Raw genomic sequence first — 27,248 nt, forward strand, 5'->3', positions numbered from 1 at the left:
ATCACTCAGTTTACCTCTTAAGACTTGAAATTACTTTTGTGAACATGAGTTGAGATTCCAAATTAAAACGGGTATCAACTACAAGACCATGAGGAATGAGGAATATGCTCAGGGGTATATATTTACAATAATGTTTATTAAACGTTTGTTTTCTTCTACAGAGGTAAATACCATCCCATGTAGTACCGTTCCACAAGGAAAGAGCAATATTATTCAGTTCATAATGACACATCATTCACCATAGCTCATAAGACTGTATCTACTCTGTGAATGACTAAGACCTCACTGTGACTAAAGAGGAACGTGATTTTATGATATGATTGGCTCAAGGCTTTCCAATGATCTTTCTAACGAATATTGATCTTTATGTTGAATCTTGATGAAAACTGTCATTTATACCAAATGGTCTTCTACCACAGACAAACTTATCACCACCAGATAAGCATATCATCACAGATGGTCAAAATTAAATGAATGGAAGTTCAATATCTAAATTTATTTTCCCTAAAGATCGGTGTTTGGTGATGGAAGCAAGAGGGAGTTAAAAACAAAAAAGGGAACTTGAAAATTGGCATCAAATGTAACATTTTCCTCTTAAACTCATATTAAAACAAAATAACATCCGAGATACAGTTTTGCAATGTTTAAAATGTTCTATAAATATCTTCTGCCAGCACATAGAAAAGTTTTATTATTTTAAAAGAATTTGTCAGTCCTCTATAACTTTTCATGAAAATTATTGCCAGCTCACTTTGCAAAAAAATTTACTTCTCTGTTATGTTTTTAACTGCGTCCCAATAATTTTCTGTTCTAGACAGCTAAATTGATGCAAAACAGACTGAAGCAGTGGATTCCTTATAAACCAGCAGGTTTGTCGTCTATGACCAGTCTGTAACTGCAAGTGAAAAGCAAGAGATGAAGGCATCTCTTGCTCATAGAAAACAAGGGGCTGAATTCCAGTAAAACTCCACACACCACATAAAAATACAACTCAGTCTTGCTGGGGAATAATGAAACAAAAAATTCAAATGTGACACACCGAGTTAAATGGATCACTCATAAAATGAATTTTAAAAGTGTCCAGAGCATACTTTCAACTAAGGTTTAATAGATAATATGGGATTTGAATTCGTATCTTAGAATAGGTGGGTGAGTTATCTGAATAGGATAGGAAAGTGTGGCTAAATATTGAAATAGATAAAACATTAGTTAGCACGACAATGAAAAGATGCCCTGATTCTATCCAATGTCTCTCTTCATTCTTTCATTCATTCAAACACACATCTGAAAACATTTGTTTGGGGATAACTATGTTTCAGATATTATGTTCTGTTATGCTATGCTATGCTTTTATGCTATGTTATAAAGAAAAACATAAAACAGTCTGTTGTGAGAGGCTGAGAGGAGAGAGGCATGAATAGCAAAAGCACAGAGGATTTTCAGGTGAGTTAAACTATTCTGTGTGATACTATTTTGGTGGATACAGGTCATTGTATGTTTGTCCAACCCAAGGAATGTACAAAGATCAAGAGTGAATCCTAATGTAAACAATGTATTTTGGATAATAATGGGGTAAGACTGTAAGGTTCATCAGTTGTAACAAATGTACCACTCTGGCCAGGAATGTTGATAGTGGGTAGAGATCCTCTTACTCAATTTTGCTCTGTACCTAACAGTGGCCTAAAAATAATTTTTATTAGTTTTATTTGTCAATTTAAAGTAGTTACATTTTTAGAAAAATAATTTCTTCATGTGTTGGGTGTAGGTTGAGAAAGAAAAGTGAAGGGTGATTAAGGTTTGAGCCTGAGGAGCTGAAAGGATTCTGCTACCATTGGTAGAAATAGGAAAGACCGTGGGAGAGCAAACATTCTCTACCTTGTTGCTTCCAACATTGCTCTGCCTTATGCTCTCATCTCACTCTCACCTTTTAGACTCCACTAAAATGATGTTAAAGAGTTTATTCTTTTTATCATTTATTCCCAGCTGTACTTTTCATTTATCTATGTTCCATTCAAAATAGTTTCTTCTACTTACTTTCTAGTATCTAGTCTGCTATCAACCGTTTTCTTAATTTCAATTATACTTTTCAGTTCTAAGATTTCTATTTGGTTTCTAAAAATATGCTCTGATACTAGTTGGTATTTTTCAGTCCCTAACAACATTTTTGAACTTGGCTTTTACTTGACAATGTCAAATACAGTTGTTTTCTGTGTGTGTGTGTGTGTGTGTGTGTGTGTGTGTGTGTGTGTGTTTAGAGGGGATTTTACTGAAACTCATGATCTTCTTGCTTCAGCCTCCTGAATGCTGGAATTACAGGCATCATCACCATGCTTGGTTCAAAAATATTCTTAAAAATTAGGGGATTCCAAGATGGCGGCTAGAAGGAGGAAGCAGAAAGCAAGCCTCCCTTAGTGAAATCTTGGAGAGATGCCAGAGACACACCTTGCAGGCAAAACCACTGAGAAGAGGCATAACTTTGACCCCTCCACATCTTCAGCTGGCGCAGAGAATCTAAACTTCACGTTAAATGGAGAAACAAGGAGGGCCCCCGGGCTGTCAGTCGTCGGTGCCCAGACAGCTTGGGAAGACACAGACCAGGTGAGCTTCGCGGTACCATGATACTCCCACAGACAAGCCTGGGCCAGAGCAGCATAGCCCCCTGGACAGACTGACCTCCACCCGGGGAAAAAAGAGAAACTGAGTAAAAAGCAATAAGAGCAATAAAGACACACTGGAAAGAGGGTGGGGCACCCAGAGCACTGAAGATTGGGGGAAGGGAACCCTTCCCGAGACTGTAAATAAACAAGCCAGGCGGCCAGAGAGGCTCTGACGGGAGCGGGGGAGGGGTGCGTGCCCAGCAATCAGGAGCGGGAAAGCTGGTGAGAGTGGTGGAGGGAGAAAAACTCCACAGGAGAGAAGGAAAGACCCACGTTGGTAAATAAAAAAGCAGAACTCCAAAGTAAAGTTAATGACAACTAGATAAGCCAGTGGGTAGACAGATGAATGGATAGCTAAATAGACACACACACATGCATGCACACACACACATATGTAGAAAAATCAAGAACAAACTCACCAAAACTTTTGTTTGGACAAAATATCTGTGGAGGGTTTTTTCTTCCTTAAACTTTTTTTTATTTTTCCAGATTTTTGAATAAGCAGGAAATACTTCCAATGGTTTAAAAAAAAACCCTGAACATGTACTTTGTAGAATACTTACAAATCAGAGAGATCCCTGAATCTTGTCCTATTGCTAACCAAGTCTTTCTGTCAATTCAGTATTCTGCTAGAGTAATTTGTCTTTACAAATATATATGAAGGCAGATAAATACTTAATATGATTAATACTTAATACTTAGCATGCATCTACTGAGTGATTATTTTTAAATATAAATTAAATCACATCAAACTTACTTACAATGCTGCAATTACTTCTTATTTGAGTAAGAATAAAGTCAAAACTCTCTACTTATATCTACAAAGCCCAGTAAAATTTCACCTTTAACTATAGATTCTTTTTTTTTTTTTTGAGGCAGGGTGCTGCTATGTAGCCCTAGCTGGTCTCAAACTCAGAATCCTCCTGCCTCAACCTCTCAAATGCTGGATTACAAGTGTGCATCACCACCTAACTATTTCTTTGACTTCAACTCCTGATACTTTCCCTATCTCACTATAAGGCAGCTCTCTGGCTTCACTTTGTTTAAAACAGATTTTTTTTATGGCTACCCCTTCCAATCATTAGTTGTCAATCAAATGCCACCTTCTTAGGAATACTTACATTGATTATAAGAATGTAATATCATGTCTATTTTTTTCTCCACATTCATCCCCACTACCTCTACAAACTTTCCTACATGCATTTACCACTAGCAAGATTTCTTATGTATTTCTTTCCTTATTTATTTGTCTTTATTTGTCTTTCCTGCTAGAACACAAAATTTTCACCACTGTATTCTCCTTAGTTAAAACAGAATCTGATACATAGCAGCAAAATAATAAAATAAGTAAGCTGCAAAGAAACTACAGAAAACATTTAAATACATAGACCCTCAAAAACATTCTTGAAGAAATAAGAGGAGTGGGTAAATCTGAAATTCCTAGAATTTAATGGAAATGAAAACACAAATCACTGGGGTACAGCAAAAGCAGTGCTAAGAGGAAAGTTTATGAAGTATGAACACCTACATTAAAAAAGAGAGATCTCAAGTAGTCTAATGATGCACCTCAAGCTCTTAGAAAAACAAGAACAAACCAAATTCAAAACTAAGAGACAGAAAGAGATAATAAAGAAGTAGAGAAATAAGAATTTAATGAAACAGAGAGCAAAAAATTATACAAAGAATCAATGAAACAAAAAAGTTGGAGCTTGAAAAGGTAAGATTGATAAGCCGTAAGTCAACCTGACTAAAAGGAGGAGGAAAAGACCCAAATTAGTAAAATTTGCAATGAAAAAGGGGATAGTACAACAAATACCAATGAAATTCAGACTATCATAGGAATACTTTGAAAACCTACATTCAAACAAACTAGAACAAATGAATAAATTTCTAGATGCATCTCATCTATCAACATTTAACCAAGAGGATATAAATCACTTAAATAGATGTGTAACAAGCAATGGCACTGAATCAGTAATAGTCTCCCAAAAAAGAAAAGCCCAGGATAGATGGATTCTCTGCCAAATTCTACCAGGCCTTTAAAGAACTAATATTAACACTCCTCAAACTTTTCCATGAAATAGAAAAGGAGATTCCAAGATGGCGGCTAGAGGGAGGAAGCAGAAAGCGAGCCTCCCATAGTGAAATCTTGGAGAGACACCGGAGACACACTTTGCAGGCATAATCACTGAGAAGAGGCATAACTTTGACTCCTCCACACCTCCAGCCAGCACAAAGAATCTCCACTTCACATTAAATGGAGAAACCAGGAGGGCCCCCGGGCCGCCAGTCACCCACGCCCAGAAGGCTTGGGAAGACGTGGACCAGGTGAGCTTCACGGTACCATGGTACTCCCACAGACAAGCCTGGGCCAGAGCAGCATAGCTCCCTGGACAGACTGACCTCCACCTGGGGAAAAAAGAGAAACTGAGTAATAAGCAAAAAGAACAATAAAGACACACAGGAAAGAGGGTGGGGTGCACTGAGTGCTGAAGATTGGGGGAAGGGAATCCTTCCCGGGACTGTAAATAAACAAGCCGGGCAGGCCGGAGAGGCTCTGGCAGGAGAGGGGGTGCGCACCCAGCAACCAGGAGCGGGAAAGCTGGTGAGAGTGACAGAGGGAGGAAAACCCCACAGGAGAGGAGGGAAGACCCACCTCCCACGTGAACTGTAAACAAACATGGTGGCTGACAGGAGCAGCAGCACCACCCAGTAATCAGGAGCAGGAAAGCTTGTGAAAGTGGCAGTGGGAGGAAAACTCCACAGGAGAGGGGGGAAGACCCACCTCCCACATGAACTGTAAATAAACACACAGGCCTGACAACGTGGGTCAGTGTCACCTTTCCCAGTGCTTAGAAAGGGGGAAGCTTGTAGCAGAGGCTCCCACACAGGAGAAATCTGAACAAACAAAGCCTGTGGGGCCAGGTGAGTGCTAAGAGATCTGCATAAATAACGCCTCCAGCAACAGCAGGCTGACAGCAGCGGGCAGGCAAGCCACAGTTGCAGATACCATTCTTAGAACTGTCTCCAGACTCTTTTTTTTCTTTTTGTCCCTACCTGTGATGAGAGAACAAGTGAATTACACCTGCAAGTGGAAAAACTTACTGAAACTGTATTGCATTTGAACTTGGGACACTTGGTAGGTTTGTGTGTGTGTGTGTGTGTGTAGTTTTGTTCTACTTTATGTGTCTCCATTGATGAGACAACTACAGAACAACATCTGAGGCACCATCTCCAGGATTGGAGACTGAGACGGACACCCAAATTATTAAGACTGAAACTTCACTGCATTTGAACTTGGAGGTTTTTTGGTTTTTTGGTGTTTTTTTTTTTTAATTTTCTATTTTCCATTTTATTTTAATTCATTTTCATATATAGATATTTCTTTCATTTACTTATTTTTTATTTTTATTCTCATCTATTTTTTTTTATTTTTGATTTTCAATCCTCTCTCTGTCTCTCTAATGTCTGTTCAGCTTACTGTCAATTAGTACACTAACACTCCCTGTTTATACCTTTGAAACTTTCTTGTCTGAAACCTTGTTCTCCTTTCTTCCTCTTGTCTGTGTATTTGTTTTCCCCTTTTCTTTAACTTCTTGCTTTCCATCTCAGCTCACCCTTCCATTCTAAATATTACCATTGTTATTATTACAAGCTAGAAAATACTTAATTGAACACAGTACAGGGACAATAACAACACCAAAGACATTGACAGGAAGACAGAAAAAACAGGGAAACCAGTTCCCCCACAGCAAAAAATTAGTACAGGAACCAGAGGGGAATGAAGAGAACAGAAACTCAGATCCAGACTCCAACAAAATGAAGATAAACTATGCCAAAGGACCCAATGAAGCCCACAAGAATAATTTAAAAGAAGACATACTACAGGTACTCAATGAGAATTTTATAGAGATGATACTGGATAGGGTCAACCAAAATGTACAGGAGACACTCAAGAAATTCCAAGACAACAAAAATAGAGAATTTGAAAAAACAAAAGGAGAAATAAAGGAAACCATAGAAGCACTGTATAAACACCAAAGTGAAAGACAGAACACAATGAATAAATGGATAAATGAACTCAGGACAAAAATAGAAAACATTAAAGAGGAAAACAGCCAGGATATGGAAAACCTCAGAAAAAAGAACGAAACAGAACTGCAAACCAAAACGGAAGGCCAATCCGGCAGAACAGAACAAACAGAAGACAGAATCTCAGAACTTGAAGATGAAATGGTAATTAAAGGAAAAACTGAAGAACTATTAATTAAACAACTCAAGACCTGTGAAAAGAAAATGCAAGAACTCACTGACTCCATCAAAACATCAAACTTGAGAATCATGGGCATTGAAGAAGGAGAAGAGGGGCAAGCGAAGGGAATGCGTAATCTACTCAACAAAATAATAACGGGAAATTTCCCAAATCTAGAGAAAGCATTATACTTAATGGAGAAAAACTGAAACCATTCCCTCTAAAATCAGGAACCAGACAAGGATGCCCACTATCTCCACTCCTATTCAATATAGTACTGGAATTCCTAGCCACAGCAATTAGGCAAGAAGAAGGAATAAAAGGAATACAAATAGGTAAAGAAACTGTCAAAATATCCCTATTTGCAGATGACATGATCCTATACCTTAAAGACCCAAAAAAGTCTACTCAGAAGCTTCTAGACATCATCAATAGCTACAGCAAGGTAGCAGGATATAAAATCAACATAGAAAAATCATTAGCATTTCTATACAGTAACAATGAGCAAACAGAAAAAGAATGTATGAAAATAATTCCATTTACAATAGCCTCAAAAAAAAAATCAAATACCTAGGTGTAAACCTAACAAAAGATGTGAATGACCTCTACAAGGAAAACTATACACTTCTGAAGAAAGAGATTGAGGAAGACTATAGAAAGTGGAGAGATCTCCCATGCTCATGGATTGGTAGAATCAACATAGTAAAAATGTCTATACTCCCAAAAGTAATCTACATGTTTAATGCAATTCCCATCAAAATTCCAATGACATTCATTAAAGAGATTGAAAAATCTCCCATTAAATTTATATTGAAACACAAGAGGCCACGAATAGCCAAGGCAATGCTCAGTCAAAAGAACAATGCTTGAGGTATTACGATACCTGACTTTAAACTATATTACAAAGCAATAACAATAAATACAGCATGGCACTGGCACCAAAACAGACATGATGACCAGTGGAACAGAATAGAGGACCCAGATATGAAGCCACACAACTATAACCAACTTGTCTTTTACAAAAGAGCTAAAAATATATGATGGAGAAATAGCAGCCTCTTCAACAAAAACTGCTGGGAAAACTGGTTAGCAGTCTGCAAATAACTGAAACTAGATCCATGTATATCACCCTATACCAAGATTAACTCAAAATGGATCAAGGATCTTAATATCAGACCACAAACTCTAAAGTTGATACAGGGAAGAGTAGGAAATACTCTGGAGTTAGTAGGTACAGGTAAGAACTTTCTCAACGAAACCCCAGCAGCACAGCAACTAAGAGATAGCATAGATAAATGGGACCTCATAAAGCTAAAAGGCTTCTGTTCATCAAAAGAAATGGTCTCTAAACTAAAGAGAACACCCACAGAGTGGGAGAAAATATTTGCCAACTATACATCAGACAAAGGACTGATAACCAGGATATATAGGGAACCTAAAAAACTAAATTCTCCCAAAACTAATGAACCAATAAAGAAATGGGCAAGTGAACTAAACAGAATTTTCTCAAAAGAAGAAATTCAAATGGCCAAAAAAACACATGAAAAAATGCTCACCATCTCTAGCAATAAAGGAAATGCAAATTAAAGCCACACTAAGATTCCACCTCACCCCTGTTAGAATAGCCATCATCAGCAACACCACCAACAACAGGTGTTGGCGAGGATGTGTGGAAAAAGGAGCCCTCTTATACTGTTGGTGGGAATGTAAACTAGTACAACCACTCTGGAAAAAAATTTGGAGGCTACTTCAAAAGGTAGACATTGGTCTACCATTTGATCCAGCAATACCACTCTTGGGGATATACCCAAAAGACTGTGACACAGGTTACTCCAGAGGCACCTGCACATGCATGTTTATTGCAGCACTATTCACAATAGCCTAGTTATGGAAACAGCCAAGATGCCCCACCACTGATGAATGGATTAAGAAAATGTGGTATCTATACACAATGGAATTTTATGCAGCCATGAAGAAGAACGAAATGTTATCATTCGCTGGTAAATGGATGGAATTGGAGAACATCATTCTGAGTGAGGTTAGCCTGGCCCAAAAGACCAAAAATCATATGTTCTCCCTGATATGTGGACGTTAGATAAGGGCAAACACAACAATGGGATTAGACTTTGAGCACCTGATAAAAGCGAGAGCACACAAGGGAGGGGTGAGGATAGGTAAGACACCTAAAAAATTAGCTAGCATTTGTTGCCCTTAATGCAGAGAAACTAAAGCAGATACCTTAAAAGCAACTGAGGCCAATAGGAAAAGCGGACCAGGAACTAGAGAAAAGGTGAGATCAAAAAGAATTAACCTAGAAGGTAACACACATGCACAGGAAATCAATGTGAGTCCAATCCCTGTATAGCTATCCTTATCTCAACAAGCAAAAACCCTTGTTCCTTCCTATTATTGCTTATACTCTCTCTACAACAAAATTAGAGATAAGGGCAAAATAGTTTCTGCTGGGTATTGAGGGGGTGGGGGCAGGGGTGAGAAATGATCCAAGCCTTGTATGCACATATGAATAATAAAAGAAAAAAAAATTATAATTGACACATAATTGTACATATTTATGGGACATGGTGTGATATTTCAATACATGTGGATAATGTATAATGATAGAATCAGAGTAATTAGCAAATGAATCATCTCAAACATTTATCATTTCTTTGTGTTGGAACAGCTGGAAATGGTTAGTTTCTGACTAACAGATGCTGTAGTATGGCTGGCCAGGAGGAACAACTTGTAATTTTTTAAAAAAATTTGTTTTCAATAATTCTAATACCTGAAGTCTTCAAGAGCCTGGTTCTGTAGGTTTTGTTCTCACTCATGCTATTCTGTTCCTTTGTTTGTCTCAGTCAATTTTGTGCTACTTAGTGCTTAAATTGGTAAAGCAAAATACACAACTTTATATATTTAATGTTAATTAGGTATATTACTAATTCTTTCTCTTCAGCATCAGCTAATTCAAAAAAGCATCAAAATTTATTCAAATACCTGATGCTAAAGTCTGAGAAAATAGGCCTATATGATATTAGACAATTTAACTTTCTGTATTTTAGTGTTCTTAACTATAAAAGATGAGAATGACTGAGAACCACCTTTTATTTTCATATAAAGTGAAAGATAAGTATCCTCTGTGTTATCAGACATATAGTAAATTAATAAATAAGAGTTTCCTTTTCTGCTACAACCCAATACCATCAGGATTAATGAAATGTAGAAGATGAGAGGAACCACAGAGAGAAAGCAGGAAATTAAATAGGAATGTTTTGTGGACAAAATGTCTGCAGGAATGACCCTGAGTACTTGGGTGAAACACGAGACTAGCATCTTGTAGCTATTAACACAAATTGGTATGACAGAATTTAATTCCAAAAAGTAAATAAAAGGTGATCCCTTGAGGAATTGTGTTAGTCAGGGTTCTCCAGAAAAAAAGAAACAATCTATATGCAGAGAGAAAGAGATTTACTATAAGAAATAGGCTCACACAATTACGGAAGCTGAGAGGTCCCAAGATCTGCAGCTGACCTGCTAGAAACCCAAGAGAGTCGATATATAGTTTTAATCTAAGTCCAAAGGACTATGAAACAGGAGACCTGATGGTATAAGTTCTAGTCCAAAGGCTATCATCCTTAAAACTCAAGATGAGCCAAGATTTCAGTCCAAATTTGAAGGCCAGAAAAAAAAATCCCAATTCCATCTCCAATGACTAGACAGGAGGAGTTTTCCTTTATGGAAAACTGCTTGTTCCAGCACTTTAGGTGATCGGAGAAGCCTGTGACATTGGGAAGGACAAATCAGTTTGCTCAGTCTACCAATGAAATGTTAATCTCATCCAGAAACAAATTCTCAGACAAACCCAGAATAATTTTCAGCCAAATGTGTGGGTGACCCTATGGGCAAGCTGACGTTATAAAATTAATCAGCACAGAAATAATTTACTCCAAGGGTTGGCATGACTAACTGCTTTTAAATAAAGGTAACAAAAAATGCTGAAAACCCCATTCAGACTGTAATCTGAATGATTCCAGAATGTTTCTTAAAGTAACATAGTATAAGACAAGTGATAAATTATTCAGAAAAAACTCTATCTTCTGTCTGCATGATCTGTACTATTACACTGGAAATTTGTTTTTATACTACCTTGCATTGCTCATTTTCTCTTTCACACTAAGTTATATTTTTGGCAAAGACCCATATTTCTCTTATACTCTTCAGAGTTCTTATCTCAATGCAGTCTTTTAAAACCACTAAGTGAAATAAAATGGGTAAAGTAAAACCTGTGTCAATGGGAATCATTTCAAATGTCCCTAACAAAACAGAGAAAGGTGGTCTGACTTTTATAATTCCATGCTCATTCCTTTTAGGAAAAAAATCTAAATGAAGAGTATTCTAGAAGACACATCAAATTCTTTTATTTATTTCTAAAATTCATTTATTTGTAAAATATCTTTGATTAAATTATTTAAACAATTATTCAGCAGACTTTATAAAATAGCAACCTATGTCCAAGGCAGTTTTCTTTGCTCAACCTACAGTTGCCAGACACTGATGGTAAAAGGAGATGAGGTTCATAAAAACTTTTTAAAGAAAATTGCTAAATATACTTGAAATTTCAGACTTTTTGAAATGAGACTTATCTTCTATGCAGTTTTCGTTAATCCACATTGAATTATGTATCATAACTATTTGTTTCCTCTATAGTAACAACCTTAAAAAAAAGACATGCTTGTAGTTTTGAGTTTTTAGAAGAAAATTATCTTATGAATATAAAAAAATTCATGTACAACATTACAATTTAGTATTTGTAATACCATTCACTAACATGCATTGAACAGCTAAAGGGAACCAGCTACAATGCCAGATGCTAATGTAGCTGACAAATAAGGTTAAGATTACTTCCGGTTGAGAATTCAGGAAAGGTAATATGAATGAGATGGCAAATGAAAAACAAATACTGCATATTCTTGCTGACATGTGAAAGTTAAAAAGTTGATCTTGGCCAATAGAAGAAGGGGATCAGGAACTAGAGAAAAGTTTAGTTCGAGAAGAATCAACTTAGAATGTAACACACATGCACAGGAAAGCAATGCAAGGAATTTCCCTGTATAGCTATCCTTATCTCAACTAGCAAAAACCCTTGGTCCTTCCTATTATTGCTTATACTCTCTCTTCAACAAAATTAGAGATAAGGGCAAAACAGTTTCTGCCTGGAAGTGAGGGGGTGGGGGGGAGGGGGCAGGGAAAAGGGAGGATGTGAGGGTAGGAGGGAGAAAAGACCCAAACATTGTATGCACATATGAATAAACAACAACAACAAAAAGTTGATCTTACAGAAGTAAATAGCAAATCAGTGGTTCCCAAAAGTTGGGATAGATGAAAGGGAGAGGATAATTAGTAGGTAGGGGACACAATTGGATAGAATGAATAACTCAGAATGTTTTATGGTACTAGAATTGACAATTAATTGTGTATTTCAGAAAGGTCAGCAGAGAGAAATTTGAATGTTCCCAACAGAAAGGATAAATATTTGAGATGATGGATATGCCAATTACCTTCATTTGATCATTATACATTGTATAAACATATTAAAATATTATAATGTATACTGTAAATATGCACAATTATCATTTAAAAATTTTTTAAAGAGACCATTGACATATCTGTAAAATTCAGACATAAATAAATGGCTGGCAAGGGCATTCCATGAGTGAGAAGTAGGACAAGCAAAAAGAAGAGAGTTGGAAAAGAGGTACATTTTGTGGATAAGGGACAGTACAATTTGAATAGAATATTCATGAAGGAACTACTAAGAAATGGAGAAACACTACACAAAAAATGGGACTTTGAAACTAGATAAACCTAAGCTACAGTCCCGGCATATTTAACCTCAGTTAAATGTATGTATGAAATGGTACTTTTCTCATAGTGCTGTAAGGATAAAGAAGGGTGTGTGTGTGTGTGTGCGTGTAATACTGTCTGGCATATAGGAAGTGCTCAATAAAATTAACTATTGGTGCTATTACATAATATATAATAAATAAGAAATGTATCTCGATATGTGGTTACAGACCTTACTATGGAAAATAGTGACTGCATCACTAAGTAATCAGCAAGCATAAGTACTTCATAATTCTTAGTCTAGGAATTCATGAAGCATGTTTTTATTGTCTTAAGTCAGAGGTTGGCAAAGTTTTTCTGTGAAGGACAAATGGTAAATATTTTAAGATCTGTACACTATATGGTCTTTGTTATAACTACTCATCTTTGCTGTGGAAGCACAAAAGCAGGCATGGACCACATATAAGCAAAAGGGTGTGGCTATAGTCCAAGAAAATTTTAATTAGGAAAGTGAGTGGACCAGATTTAGTCGTAGGCTACAGAGTGTGGACCACCATCTTAAGTACTTTTCATGGAAATGTTTTCCCTCTTATTAGAAAAATGTCATATTATACATCTTCATTTCCATATTCATATTACATATGAACATTTTCTCACCACGTAATTAAAAACCAAGGTTGTTTTGCTTCAAACAAACAAATACAGAAGTGACAAGATGTCATTTCTGGTAATAGGCTATGAAAAGACAGGCTTCTGTCTGGGGAGTATCCTCTCACGCTCTCTATCTCCCAGATCTCTTATGCTGAGGAAAGGAAGTAGCCATATTCTGAACAGCCTTGTAGAAAGACCCTTGTGGCATGGCAAGAAACTGAGGCCCTCAGTTCAATAGCCCACATCAGCCAGCTTGGAAGAAATCTTCGGCCCAGTCAAGCCTTAAAGTGACTGCAGGTCTGCCCAACAGACTGACTGCACACTCATGAGAGACCTTGAGCCCGAGGCATGCAGCCAAGTTCGCCCTAGATTCCTGATCCAGTGAGAAAATAGACATTTGTTGTTTACAGCCACAATTTTTGGAGTAATTTACCATGCAACAATAGATAACTAATATGTTAGATGTTTGGCCAACATATAAAACATGGTCAGCATGTTCGATGTTTCTGATGCAATGGTGAGTAGACTTTTAGCCTTGTTTAGAAAGAGCTGATTATGTAATTGAAAATGTAGACGAGTAAATATACAAAATTGTGTTACTTATGCTACATATTAGGCACTATGGGAGTCAGACTAGGGGACCAGACTGGGGAGTTAGGTTATGGGTAAGAAAAAAAGGAAGTAATGAAGAAATATGTAATCACAACCTTGAAGAATAATTGCCATCAAATATTTAAGAAGGGAAAGTATCCCAAGCCAAAAAAAAAAAAAAAAAAAGAATAGCAATGGAACAGAAGAATGAAAGTACATGTTTTTTGGGAACTTTCTAGAAATAACTCAGTCTAGCTACAGCACAGGACATGTGTGGAAGAGTGAATGGACATAATACTGACAAGGTATTAAGATTTAAGATGGAAAAGTGTATGAAAAGAAAATAAAACAAAATTCACGTTTAAAAGATTGAATTTTTTAAAATTTAGAATAAAAAGGGCAACCACATTGCATGTCTAAAAATTGTTTCCCTTCAGGCTATGATCAAATGCTGCTTTCATCTATAAAAAGAACAGGCTACAAGGTCATATCACTTTAAAATTTACTACATGGAAGAAATCAGATCTGTGTGATAACGGGTAGAATAATGACCAGCAACTTCAAGCTGATATTCAGTGTTTGATCATCTCCGATCTGCAAAGACATTTGGTCATATCTATACCAGAGAAGTTCTTCTACTAAGCCAACAACCCTATAGCTGAGAGGATATGAAAACATTCCAGATCTCAATTCAATGGTAAAAAGTAGCCAAACAGTTGTAGGAAAGTGTGCACTCTATTCTCATCCACTCTTCTTTCTTCCTATTCCTCACCCCACAGAGAGGAGAGGGTTATTTAGCGTCATACTTCACCCAAATTATACTGTCATTGTTGAACAACATTACTAATAGACAGGCTTGCATGTCACATAGAATCTCTAACTCAGAAGAATCTCAAGACTTCAGGGGGATTTCAAGGAGATAGTGATAGCAGACTTTCACCATCTTCCTCCCAGGATGATGCCAAAAATAACAAATACTTGACCAAGAAAGACTTAGAATCCTAGAGAAATACACAGAAAAGAAAGTGAAAGAGTAAGGGAGGTCACAGTAGATGGGCCTCTTCCAAAGCTAATTCTTGTGACTAAATGGTAAACAAATGATGTAAGTTAAAAAAAAATTAAGGAAACAAAATATTTTGCATTACATTGGCAACTCTTGGATTCTCTTCTTTTGCTAATGCATTTGTGTTTCAATGCTTACCCGTATTTTTGTTCTCCAGGCTCAAATGGCTTTTGGTTCTATTATGGTTCCCATGTTTTCCTTTTGGTCTTATCTGCAAATTCTTTTCTCTAGTTTTACTCTCAGTGGTCTCATGTATTCATATATCTTTCTGTGTTTTCCAAATTGCTGTAAACACCCAACCTAACCAGACCACACCCCAGCACTAGCCTTCGAGGTCAGAATACCTACTAACTAGGCACTGACTTCCCAGTAAGGGAAATTTTCTTACTAAAATCCCCACATAAATGCATCATAAAAGGTGGGGATGATTATGAAAATATGAAATATCATCAGATTCCATTTAGTCTGTGCCAACTCAGGTATCATTTATGAACTTCTATCAACTATCTTATAGTCACCAAAACTCTAGTATGTATCTCTCAGATTTGCTTTCCACCCAAAGCCTGCCATCATCATGGGAACCTTCAGACTCCTCAGAGATGACCAGTTGCCTAGGCCCAAGAGACGTTTGATTTCTACTCATGTAACCTTTGCCTTAATGCTACTCAGCTTCCCATGTTTAAAGCTAAATGATGTATGTCACTATAAACAGCAACTACTTTAAAAAGATATTGAATCTCTAAAAACCCATTTGATAGATGTAATAAATATCCAATCATTTCACTCTCAACTCCTTCACTCACACTATAACCTATTGTTATATCCTCTAAACTAATTTCATCAAGTTTATTAGCCTCCTCCTTTCTTCACTTGTTTATTTATTCAGCTTAAATACAGTAGTCCATCATTTGCTAACTCTCATGCCAATAACTACATCTACTCTTGTGGGTTTTTTTATCACATGCAATGAGCACGATGCTATTCCTATTTGCAGTTGACACTTTAATGCACTATCCAGATTCAACTTGATATCTGAAAGATTTGTTCCCCTAGATGTTTGAAGTATTGCTGGCAGATACTCTTCAGCTGTCATATTTCTTTCAGGATTGCCTCAGCTGAAAAGAACTGACTGCCCCAAGGTCATGCTCTCTTCTAGGAGCAGTCTGCTTTCAGTGTCTGGTCAGTGTGTCAGTCTACAGGTCCTGTCCTTCACCAACATGGAATGACTTTGAAGGGTTATCCTAGTTTCACGGTTCCCTAGGGAGTCTTTGGATGGCTACATTATGACTGCATCACATCCTCACCTCTCTTTCTGCCCTTTCTTATTTCCCTTCAACAAGTATTGCTTCTGAGAATGCTCTTAATAAATCTCCTATATGCTATCCCCCATCTCAATCAACTTCTTATTGAATTCACTCTTGAAGGACTCTAATCCAATTGCTCTCAGTGGTCCTTTTTGAAATTCTTTTACACAACTAGGTACTAATTGCTGAGGGATAAAAAAATAATTTCTACAAATCAAGTTAACAATTTAATATGCTCTTATAGATGATTCATGTGCTGAAAAAAACATTCTAATAAAAAAACTGAACCTGAAAACTACCAACAGGCACTTTTCAAAAATAACAGATAAATGTATAAACTTCTTCATTCAATCCATTCTATAGGAGCATATAGGCATACAATCTTTTAGTTTTGTATTGATTTAATTAATGTGAAAATAAAATGTCCACAGAATTAACTATTCAAACACACAATGTAGTATATAGCGATAAGTGATCGCCTAATTCTTTTGCTAGGTCTCACACACTACTCCCATTCTATTGCAGGAATTCATATAACAGATAGGAAAATCACAAGAATTTCTCTATATTATTGTCCTCAGATTGTTTTCTTATACAAATGGAAGCATATGTACATATGATATCAGTTTGCTTTGTTCTTATCCAAGATCCATTCTATGTCTATACCTTATTTTCCCTTCTTTCTATCTTACATTCTAATTTTTGTTAGGAAACTGGATTTTATGTTTCTTCATTCATTGAGCAGGTAATTGAACTGCAATTAACATAAAACTCTCCTTTAAGTAGCTAAGCATTGAAGACCATGAATATTCCATGTAGAGAAAGTCTAGAATCAGAGTGGTTCCAGGTGCCAAATGTTAGGGCTCTGACACTTTTTCTCAACTCTGCCCTCCTCTGTTCATCTCCATGCTGGACAGAGATGATTGCAGCAGCACTGGCATCATCATCAGACATGATAGCATCAAGATGAAGTAGAGGGCCATCTCTTCCTTGCATATTTTTAAGAGACTTATTAGTCAAATTTCTATCAAATGTCATCTATCCCAATCATTAAAAACAGTTGGCTTAGACGAATGAGCACCCACTCTCTGGGAGGTGGGGTGCTACGATTTGAATATTTGCACCCCACTTTAACTTATATGTTGAAATCCTAACTCCTGAGTTAGTGGTATTAGACAGTGGAGACTTTGGGAGGTGAATAGGTGATGAAAGAAACACCAGACGCCAGCTCTGCCAGTGCCTTAAGTTTGGATTTCTCAGCCTATACAACTTTGAGGATAAAATCTGTTGTTGATAAGTGACTCCACTAATGGTATTTTGTTATAGTAGCCTTAACAGACTAAGACAACCTCTCCTGAAATACATGAACATGTAGAAGAGGGTATCTACTTGATAAAAATAAAAATCAAGGTTCTGCTAAGTAATAGGAAAGGAGTAAAAATGTGGGGGAAGTCAAGTAATAAATGTTGGGCAGGTAATCATAGACCTCATAAGTTTTCTATCACTTGTGCAATAAGGTAGAAGTATAAACACATATGTACACATGCAAATTTATTCTTCATTACCCTTTTCCCTTCTAGCCTTCCCTCCATTTTTCTCTCTCTCCCCTTCAATTTTATAAAGCTCCTCATTTTTGGGGAGCCTTAACTTGTCTCAGGTCAGGAATCATCTCCTCTATCAGGTGCCAGTGGTTCATACCTATAATCCTAGCTACTTGGGAGGCTGAGATTGGGAGGATTGCAGTTTGAGATCAGCCCAGGCAAATAGATCATGAGGCCCCATCTCAGCCAATAGCAAGGCCCAGGGGCATATGCTATCATCCCAGCGATGGTGGGAAGTGTTAAAATAGGAGGATCGTGGTCCAGGCCAGCCTGGGCAAAAAGCAAGTTCCTGTCTCTAAATTAACCAGAGTAAAAAGTCTGGAAGTGTGGATCGAGTGGTAGAACACCTGCCTAGCAAGTGCAAGGCCCTGAGTTCAATCCCAGTACTACCGAACAGATAAATAAAAGAATCATCTCGTCAAGGAGGACTACCTTAACCATGAGGCTGGAAAGAGAGAAGAAAATAGTAAAGAATAAAGATGAATGTACAAGTGTAAGTTAGGTCCCTTCAAATCTGACCCAATAGCATTCTGTACATTAAAGCAACTGTAGTCTATCTGTGTTCCTCTTTTACTGGGCCGTGAGTTTGTGACTTCTATTAAGTCAACACAATTTGTCTTCATAGCACCATCCTGCATTACTCTTACCATCACATTGGTAAGAGTCAGGATACAACTTTATGTAGTCAAAGTATTATCAAAGTATTATAGACAAAAAGTTTCATACATTTTAAAACAATGTGTTTTATATCTTTTACTTAATATCTATGATACATTTAGAATGTACTAATAGGGACAAAATTGCATATATTGAAATCTGTCAAAGAAGTTAAATGTCCAAGTAAAACAAGTTGAGATTTAAGTAATTTTATTAATGCCTGTTGTATTTTATATTCTACAAATTTTATTTTATGAGAAAAATACTATATGTGAAAAAGTTTGCCTGAAGAGAGGGAAATACAGGTAAAACTTCATAAACTAGAAATAAGTAATTATAATCCAAAGATATGAACTACTTATTTTCATTATGGTATGCAATTCAGCCACAAAGATTACATTTTAGACATCAAATAACCTACAAATTCTTCATTTCATAATCACTGCTGTCAAAAAGCATTGCTGTTATCAAAAGAACTTTAAAGGTAATAGTGGTTTTCTTTCATTTCTTACTATGGAAGAGAAAAATGGGAGAGTAGATGACATCATGATATATTTTGTAATGGGGTTTAATTTTCCTTTTATTATTATTAGACTTCAATCAAAATAAATTTAGATTTCATGTCAAAATTTGGCCTTTTTGAAGGAATCACTTTGATTCCTTCATTAACAAGAAAAATTGCTACTTAGGAAAGCCATCAGTTCCCCAGTGTCCTAATTTTTCATACATGTGATTATAGTTTGATAGTTTGATTATTTGACATGCCCATTGCCACATATGGATCATAGACTAACAAATATGTGCCTGTGTACATGTACAATTCTGAGATGTTTGTCATACACATTAAATATGTGCTAAATATTTTATGGAACTGATGACTCGGTTTTTACATAAAATGTCAGAAACCCTCAGGGAACTGGATGGAAATCACCAATTGTATAAAAAGTTATATTGAAACATACATTAGCCAGTAACCCAAATTGATTTTTGTTAGCTGGTGTTTTGACGTAAATGTGGCCTCAAATAAGTCTGACTATATATTATCATATTGAACATACATTTTCTTTGAAATGCTATTCAAGTTATATGTATAGTGATGATGACAAACATCATATATGATTCAATATTATATTCATAGCATATTATACATGACATATTGTGCTTTAAATTCACACAATTAGTGACATATTATGTATATAATTGTAATTCTAGCTTTTTTTTCTGCTCAGCATTGTCCTCAAGATGTAGTTACCCAGATGTTTATAAACCAAATGTCTTCATTTTAATTGATGAATAGTAACCATCTTACTAAATTTCACCTTTCTGATACTGATGGACATTTTGTTTTTCCCAATTTTTCATTCTTATAAACAATGTCACAATGAATATCCTTCAGTCCTAAAGCATTGTGTTAAAGAGCCTTACTCGTAGTAGAACTAGAACTGCTGGATAGCACAGTATGTGCTCATTATAGCACAATATTTAAAAAACATTGAATTGTTATCCAGTGTAGAGTACAATTTTTTATAAATCCTTTATAGTAATTGATATGGTCAAAACTTTTCTTTTGTGTTATTTCTGATGGATGGATATAAACTGGTACTTCACTGTGCTCTTAATTTAAGTTTTTCTGATTCCTATGTTAACTATTTTCTTTGGCCATTCAAAATTCATTTTCTGTTAATTGCTTTTGCCAAATATTTGATTTTTTTAAAAAATCCTTTCCTTATTTGGGGATACTAATACCTTCTCAGTCTGTGTATTCCAAATGTCTTCCCCAGTTTGTGGCTTTTAAAACATATTTTGTAGCATCTTAAGTTAAACATGAATTTTTATTTTAATTTTACCCATCTTTTTCTTACTGACACATGCTTTCTATCCTGTTAAGATTCCTTCCCTGTACTAAGGTGATCAAATGGAAAATTTCCTTTAATTTGTTAAACTGATAAATTATTTTGAAAGATTTTCCAATGGCTAAAATATCCTTGAAATAGTGAGATAAATGCTACTTAGTCATGGTGTACTTTTCAATAAATTACTGGAGATGACATGCTATTTTAAGATTTATGCATCTGTCTTCATCCTGGAGAATAGCCCATACATACTATCCTTGCCCTCTTTTATCTAGGTTTTTTTTTTTCCCCTTCCCCTCCTGGGCTTTTCCTACCTTAAGTTTTTTGCTTGTTTTGTTTTGTGTGGTGGGGGGGGGGAGATTTGGGGTTTGAACTCAGGGCTTCTGATTTGCAAAGCAGGTACTCTATATCTTGAGCCACACCTCCTTATCTGGTTTTGTATCCAAGACATACAACTACAACCATTTCCAAATACAGATTAATTTCTATTGTGATTTTCTTATAATTCTTGAGTTAACTTTGAAATGTATGCCTTTTTAGTTTCTAAATTTAGGAATAAGGGCTCTTGAAAAATGAGAGCTTATTTGTAATTCCTCTTTATTGCAGCCTATCTGCCTACACAAGCCACACAGCCCTTGGAGCCAACCAATAAAATGTGTTTGGAGTCAAGAATAAGAAAGTTTTTATAGGCCTGTCTCCCCTCTGGGATAAGTAAGAGTCACAGAACTAATGTAGTCATACACATAGGCACAGCTCAGAATGCCATAATCCCAGGCAAAATTTATCCAGCAGAGCATGTGGTACCCCAAAAGACCTGTTGTCATTGGCCTATAGGGAAGTATACATAGCACCCATGATGCCAAGCAACAAGAACTAGCTGAGCAGTGGATCTAAGTCATCTTTGTTGCAATGATGGCAAGTTTTAAGAGATGCTTCCTTGTGGAGTCAGTAGTGAGCGTCCTACCCATTTCTGCACTGCTGGCCCACAGTCAGAAACTAAACCTGAGCTCCAAGAAATAGCTTTAAAAAAACCCAAAAAACTAGCAAAATGAAAAACACCTAAGAGGACCCAACAACTAGAAAAAGCAAACAGAACAATAAGAATGAGCAGTTAACAAACTAGAGCTTTGGATAAAAACAGATTAAGAATTTTTAACACAAATAATAATGTAAGACCTTAAAATAATTAGCTATAGCATATAAAAAACTTTCTGGAAAAAGGTAATAAATTTTAAAAATTCATGACTTGAAGGTAAAAATTACTTATTGAGAATTAATGTCTTAAAATATGAAGTAGAAAAAAATCTCATACTACAGAGCTGAGAGAGAGAGAGAAGAGAGAGACAGTGTGAGATAGAGATCCCCACCCATTATGCGAATTAATAGAAATTCCAGAAAAAGAAAAAGAAACATGAAAATGGCAATTATTAAAACATACAACTAAAAATTCCCTTGGTTAATAAAATCCTTGGTCTGCATGATGAAGACTTAAGCAGGATTAATAAAAATATTCATATAAATTGCAATATACTAGAATTATTTCTATGAAGGATAAAAGAGCTGTTTTTCAGGCTGGAGGTGTAGCTCAAGAGGTAGAGCACCTGCTTCATGAGTATGAAGCTCTGAGTTCAAACCCCAGTCCCACCAAAACCAAGAACAACAACAACAAAAAGGCTGTTTTTCAAGCTTCCAGATGTAAATAAAGAAATACATACAGTGGAGAAAGATCTGGCATTTGGACTGGTAAAACAGCTCGAGTGATAGAGAGCCTGCCTTGCAGGCTGAAGGCACTAAATTCAAACCCGAAGTATGGCAAAAATAAAAGGTAAAAAGATACTGTCAGTAAACTTCATCTGCAACACTGAAAAACAGAAGATTATTGCAGTATCATCTGAGGAAAATACTTAAGAAACAACACTAACTAGACAGAACAGGGACCTCAAGACAGGTGACGTATAAAAGGGAAAAACTGATAGATAATGAAACTATATCTGCAATTGCAGTTATGTCTGATAGGCTCTCTGATAATGGTTAAATAATTAAAAAGTAGGAGTCTACACAAAGGTTTGAAATGGATGAGATACGCACAATGGAAATTCTATTACAATTCTGAAAGCTGGGTTCACAAAGGAAAAAGAGAAGCATTCCATATCTATTTCTGAGAAGGGTTGAAAGTGAGGAATAAAATTATAGTAGAAGCTCAATAATTGAATTCAGTTTTTACCTAGATACAAATGTACGCAGCTTTTGACTATGTGACTAAGATGGGCCAAGCAGAGTGTGTAAAACTTCCAGACTATGTCCTTAAAGGATTGAGTATGTCCTCTTCCACCTAACTCCTCTTCTGTCTGGTTGGAACATGAGGTGGTGAGGGTAAGGTGTGGATGACAGCAAGTTGTCAGGGGAACAGTGCAGAAGCCTGAATCCATGAGCTGATGGAGTCACCCTGTCAACCCTGGACTGCTTTTATCTGGCATGTTATATGAGAACAAAGCAACGTTCTCTCTTGCTTAAGCTACATTTATTTTGAATATCTGTTATAAAGCCAAATTTATATCCTAAGTAATATATGGAGCAAAGGAGCTTTCTGTGTCTTAGCTGGGTGAATATTTTCATATGATGGTAGAAAATACATTTTTGTTGATGAACACATGGAAGTGGACAATAGTCACTATTTGTGTAATACAGAACAGTAAAACACTGAAGTTTTACTTAGGGAACAACCACTAGCAACTTAATGAAACCAGAAAAATAAGAAAAAGGGAAAAATGGATAATAACAAAAAGTAAAACATGAAGATGGGAGCAAGCACAAAGCCCTGGATTCAATTCCCAGTGAAACAACAAAGACCCACCTTACGAAAAAAATTCAGGCGAATCACAGAATTGATCTTAAGCAACAAGCAACAATAATCTTAAAATAAATTACAGGAGTAATTTATTTCATTATATAAAAACGGAATATATCTCAAAATCCAATCATTACATAAATAAATTGAGAAACAGCATATCCCATTATTATTTGTCAATTAAAGATAAAATTTTAGAAAAGAAAATATGTAGATAACTAAAGCACGGACTATACATGATAAGAAATACAAAATATTTCCATTTTAAATTTTCAAAATCATTTTTATATTTATTCATGTTTAAAATGTGCAAAGTAATTATAATTGGCTATGAAAAGCTTCCATTGCAACACAAGTTTTTGTACCTGACCTTCTCTGGAGCTCCACACTTGGCTTCTTCATGTATAATATGAGATTAAGGAAATATACTCAGTCATTCTCATTCTCTCTCTCTCTCTCTCTCTCTCTCTCTCTCTAGAGAGCTTTGAACATGGAAACATTTTATTTTCCAGCACAGCTAAAATGTATTATTTTCTCACTTTGTATCTTATCTTTTGTGATTGTTTTCATGCATGGGTTGGGAGGAAGTAGAGGAAGGATTCCTCTAACAAAAACTTGACAGGTCTTGTGAAATTGACAGCATGTTAAACTTATATAATCAGAAAAATGGTTAATTTAAAAATGAGTGCAATACAAATGTATATATACCAAATGTTCACATTTCTACCAAGCTATAAGCAAGAAAGAAAGAAGAAAAAGAAATATACTAGAATGTTATTTACTCTGATAAGTAGAATATGGAGAAAGTACTTTTTATTCTTTTTTACTTTCAGTATCTTATACAAAATTACTAAGATAATTTATGGAATTTTGTAATGAGAATATACACTTATTTTTTTTAAAGCTATATAAGCACAATGTGATTAGTAATGTTTAAAATTTTAAATAGCAAACCAATCAGGGAACAATTAATTAAAAGGTATTTAAAGTGAGAAAGATTCCTGGGTTACTGTGTCTTAGGCTTTAAACAAATTGCTCTTTCCCATACTTGGTCAGAGCAATCAAAGCATCTTCAGTTGAACTGGTAGTTCAGGAGCTTCATAGATGGCTATGGCTTGAAGTCAGTTTACTTTAAAAAGGAATGGTCGCATGTATGTAAATGGAAAAACAAGGCCTGTTGAAACTATTCCAGGAACAGGGGGAGGAGGGATAAAGGAGAATGATGGAGGGGATAAGTTAAACTATGATATATTTGATATATTTATTGTAGGAACTTTTCTAAATGCCACAATGTACCCCCAAGCACAACAATAAAAAAATATTTAATTTACAAAAGGAGTGGAATGTTCAGCTAGTTCACTGCTCTGTATTTGTTCATGAAACAGCTTTTAGCATTCCATCACTCTCTTTTCATTTCCTTTATGCACAGGCAAGAGACACAGAAGACAATAAATTGGTAAGAAATTGGATGTTTCTGTGGAAATTAAAAGCATAGAAAATTCATGTGATTAAATGAAATGTGCAGTTTTTCTCTGACTTCTGGGTATAAATACAAAATTTCTACAGAGAACAAGTTTAGCAGTGAAACATACCACCTTGAATGAAATAATGCTGTATTTGAATGCTCTATGCTTCTGTTTTGCAATGCATTCTAGCTAAAACCTGTTCTATTACTTTCTATGTCTTCTTTTTCTTAATTATTATTGTGATGGATGAGGGTACATTGTAGCATTTAAAATTTCTTACATCAAATTTATCATATTTAAATTCACTCTCTCCACCACTCTCTTTTATCCCACCCACCCCCATTCCTATAATAGTTTCTTTGTGTCTTACACATCTATCACACCTGGAAAATACAAGTCCTTAATAAATGTTATGGAATGAATGGTCTCATTAAAACAAAAAAAAAAACATGGCTCTGAACAGCAAGAGAGAGCACTGGGGAAGAGCTATGCCAGTTTTCTTTTGAATACCCACCTCTTTCAACACTATTCAGCTGTTTTGTTTTCCTCTATTGCAAGTATAATGACAAATGTGATGAGTCGATAGATCTGGAAATATATTGTGTTTTGATTCTTGACTGAAATTAAGTAATGAAATTATTTTTAATTCTCTATTTCTCTAAATCATTAAAACTGTAATACTGAAAAATAAGCTATTTTTGCCTTATTTAGTTTTTATAAATTACCTCTGAGATAGTAACAGAAACAATTTATTAGAGGTTACTTCAGCTTATGTATTCTAATATAAATATGAAATTTAATGCATTGGGTCAGATATAAAATAAAAGAAAAATTGATATATAATTGTTACATTTAAATGTATAGTGTGACGACAGCTGTGTATCAGTTTGTTTTGTTGATGTTTCTTAATTAGAGTTCAGGAATACATAAAGAGAGAACTGGTAGTCTTACTATCATATTGCATCAAGGATACAGAATCTATGAAAAAGATACAAAGCAAATCAGTGAGCTTACAGTAGGGGCATCTGACATGTTTAGACAATGCAGGGAGGGAAAAGAGTGTTAAATGTGGGACTACAATGTTACATAAAATTTCTGTAAGATCATATCTCCAGAATAACACTATTTCCAATTTAATGTTGTATGTAGCAGCTACTAAACCACTTAGGTAACAGCTTAATCTTTAGAATAGACTGAAATCATACAAGCGTAAATTACTATGTGGCATAGTAATATTGCCTCCTTTGGGATCACTGACACGCTGGGTAACAAAAACTAAATGAAAATACTCTTAAGATACACAATAGATAGACATTGTACACTGTCTATCTCAAGAAGTTGGAAGAAAGCATTTTTAAATGTTTTTGCCATTAAGAATTAATAAATTTTTGAGGAGACATATATTTAATCTGATTACATTATGTATACACCTATCAAAACATCACATGCAAGAAAGTTAATACATAAAACTTTGTGTGCTTATGTATAAAAAATAATCTGAAGAATGAGCAAAAATAGTAGTTAAAAACCTGTATTTTCAATAGATGAAGTATTATTGCAGAAGTTTCAGTATTTTATAGACATTAGCTCTCCTTAGTGCATTTAACTCTCTTCAAAGAAGGAATCATCCACACATTTAACATTAATTAGATAGATGCCAGAGGATTCCAAGATGGTGACTAGAGGGAGGAAGCAGAAAGCATGCTTCCTAAAGTAAACTCTTGGAGAGACACTGGAGATACACCTTGCAAGAAAAACCACCAAGAAGAGGCAAAACTCTGACACCTCCACACCTCCAGCCCACACATAGCATCCCCACTCAATGGTAAATGGAGAAACCAGGAGGGCTCCCGTGCTGCCAGACGCCAGCTCCTAACCTGCTTGGAAGAAGCAGACCACTAGGTGAGCTAAGCGGCACGCAGTACTCCCTGGGGCAAATCAGCATAGTCCCCTGGACAGACTGACCTCTGCTCAGGGAAAAAAGAAAAAAAGAAACTTGAATAATAAACAAGCAGCTGAAAAAAAAACAGGCACGTAACAAAAAGGGTGGGGCACCCTGAGCTCTGGAGAGAGGAGGAGGGGCACTCCCTCATGCAAATTGTAAATAATGGAGAAGGTAGGTGTGGCACCACCTCCCCCAGTGTGCTTGGAGAGGAGAAGGCATCCAACAGCAGCTAAAGTGTGGCATGAACTCTAAAAAAGGACGGCAATTACAACAGGCAGGTAGGGCTGTACACTGGAGAAAACAAAAGAGGCATGCATCCAGGAGAACTCTAAATAAACAAAGCCTGCGGGGCTAGGTGAGTGTAAAGCTCATTCCTAAGATCTGCAATAAATAAAGCCTGCAGCAGCAGCTGGTTGACAGTAGGTGGCAGGTGAGCTGCAGCCTCAGATAGACATTCACAAAGCTGTCTCCAGACTCCATTTTTTTTTCTTTGATGAGAATGAAACTGTATTGCAT

The 27,248-nt window shown here is 36.0% G+C and overlaps 1 protein-coding gene across 14 annotated transcripts in view; it reads right to left on the reverse strand.

Moving 5' to 3' along the window:
* Positions 1–27,248, reverse strand: part of Anks1b (ankyrin repeat and sterile alpha motif domain containing 1B) — a 1,133,346-nt gene that overhangs the window by 642,217 nt on the left and 463,881 nt on the right. The gene's annotated exons all lie outside the window — the stretch shown is intronic.

This window comes from Castor canadensis, chromosome 8 (genome assembly GCF_047511655.1).
Source record: "Castor canadensis chromosome 8, mCasCan1.hap1v2, whole genome shotgun sequence".
Lineage (NCBI taxonomy): Eukaryota > Metazoa > Chordata > Mammalia > Rodentia > Castoridae > Castor > Castor canadensis.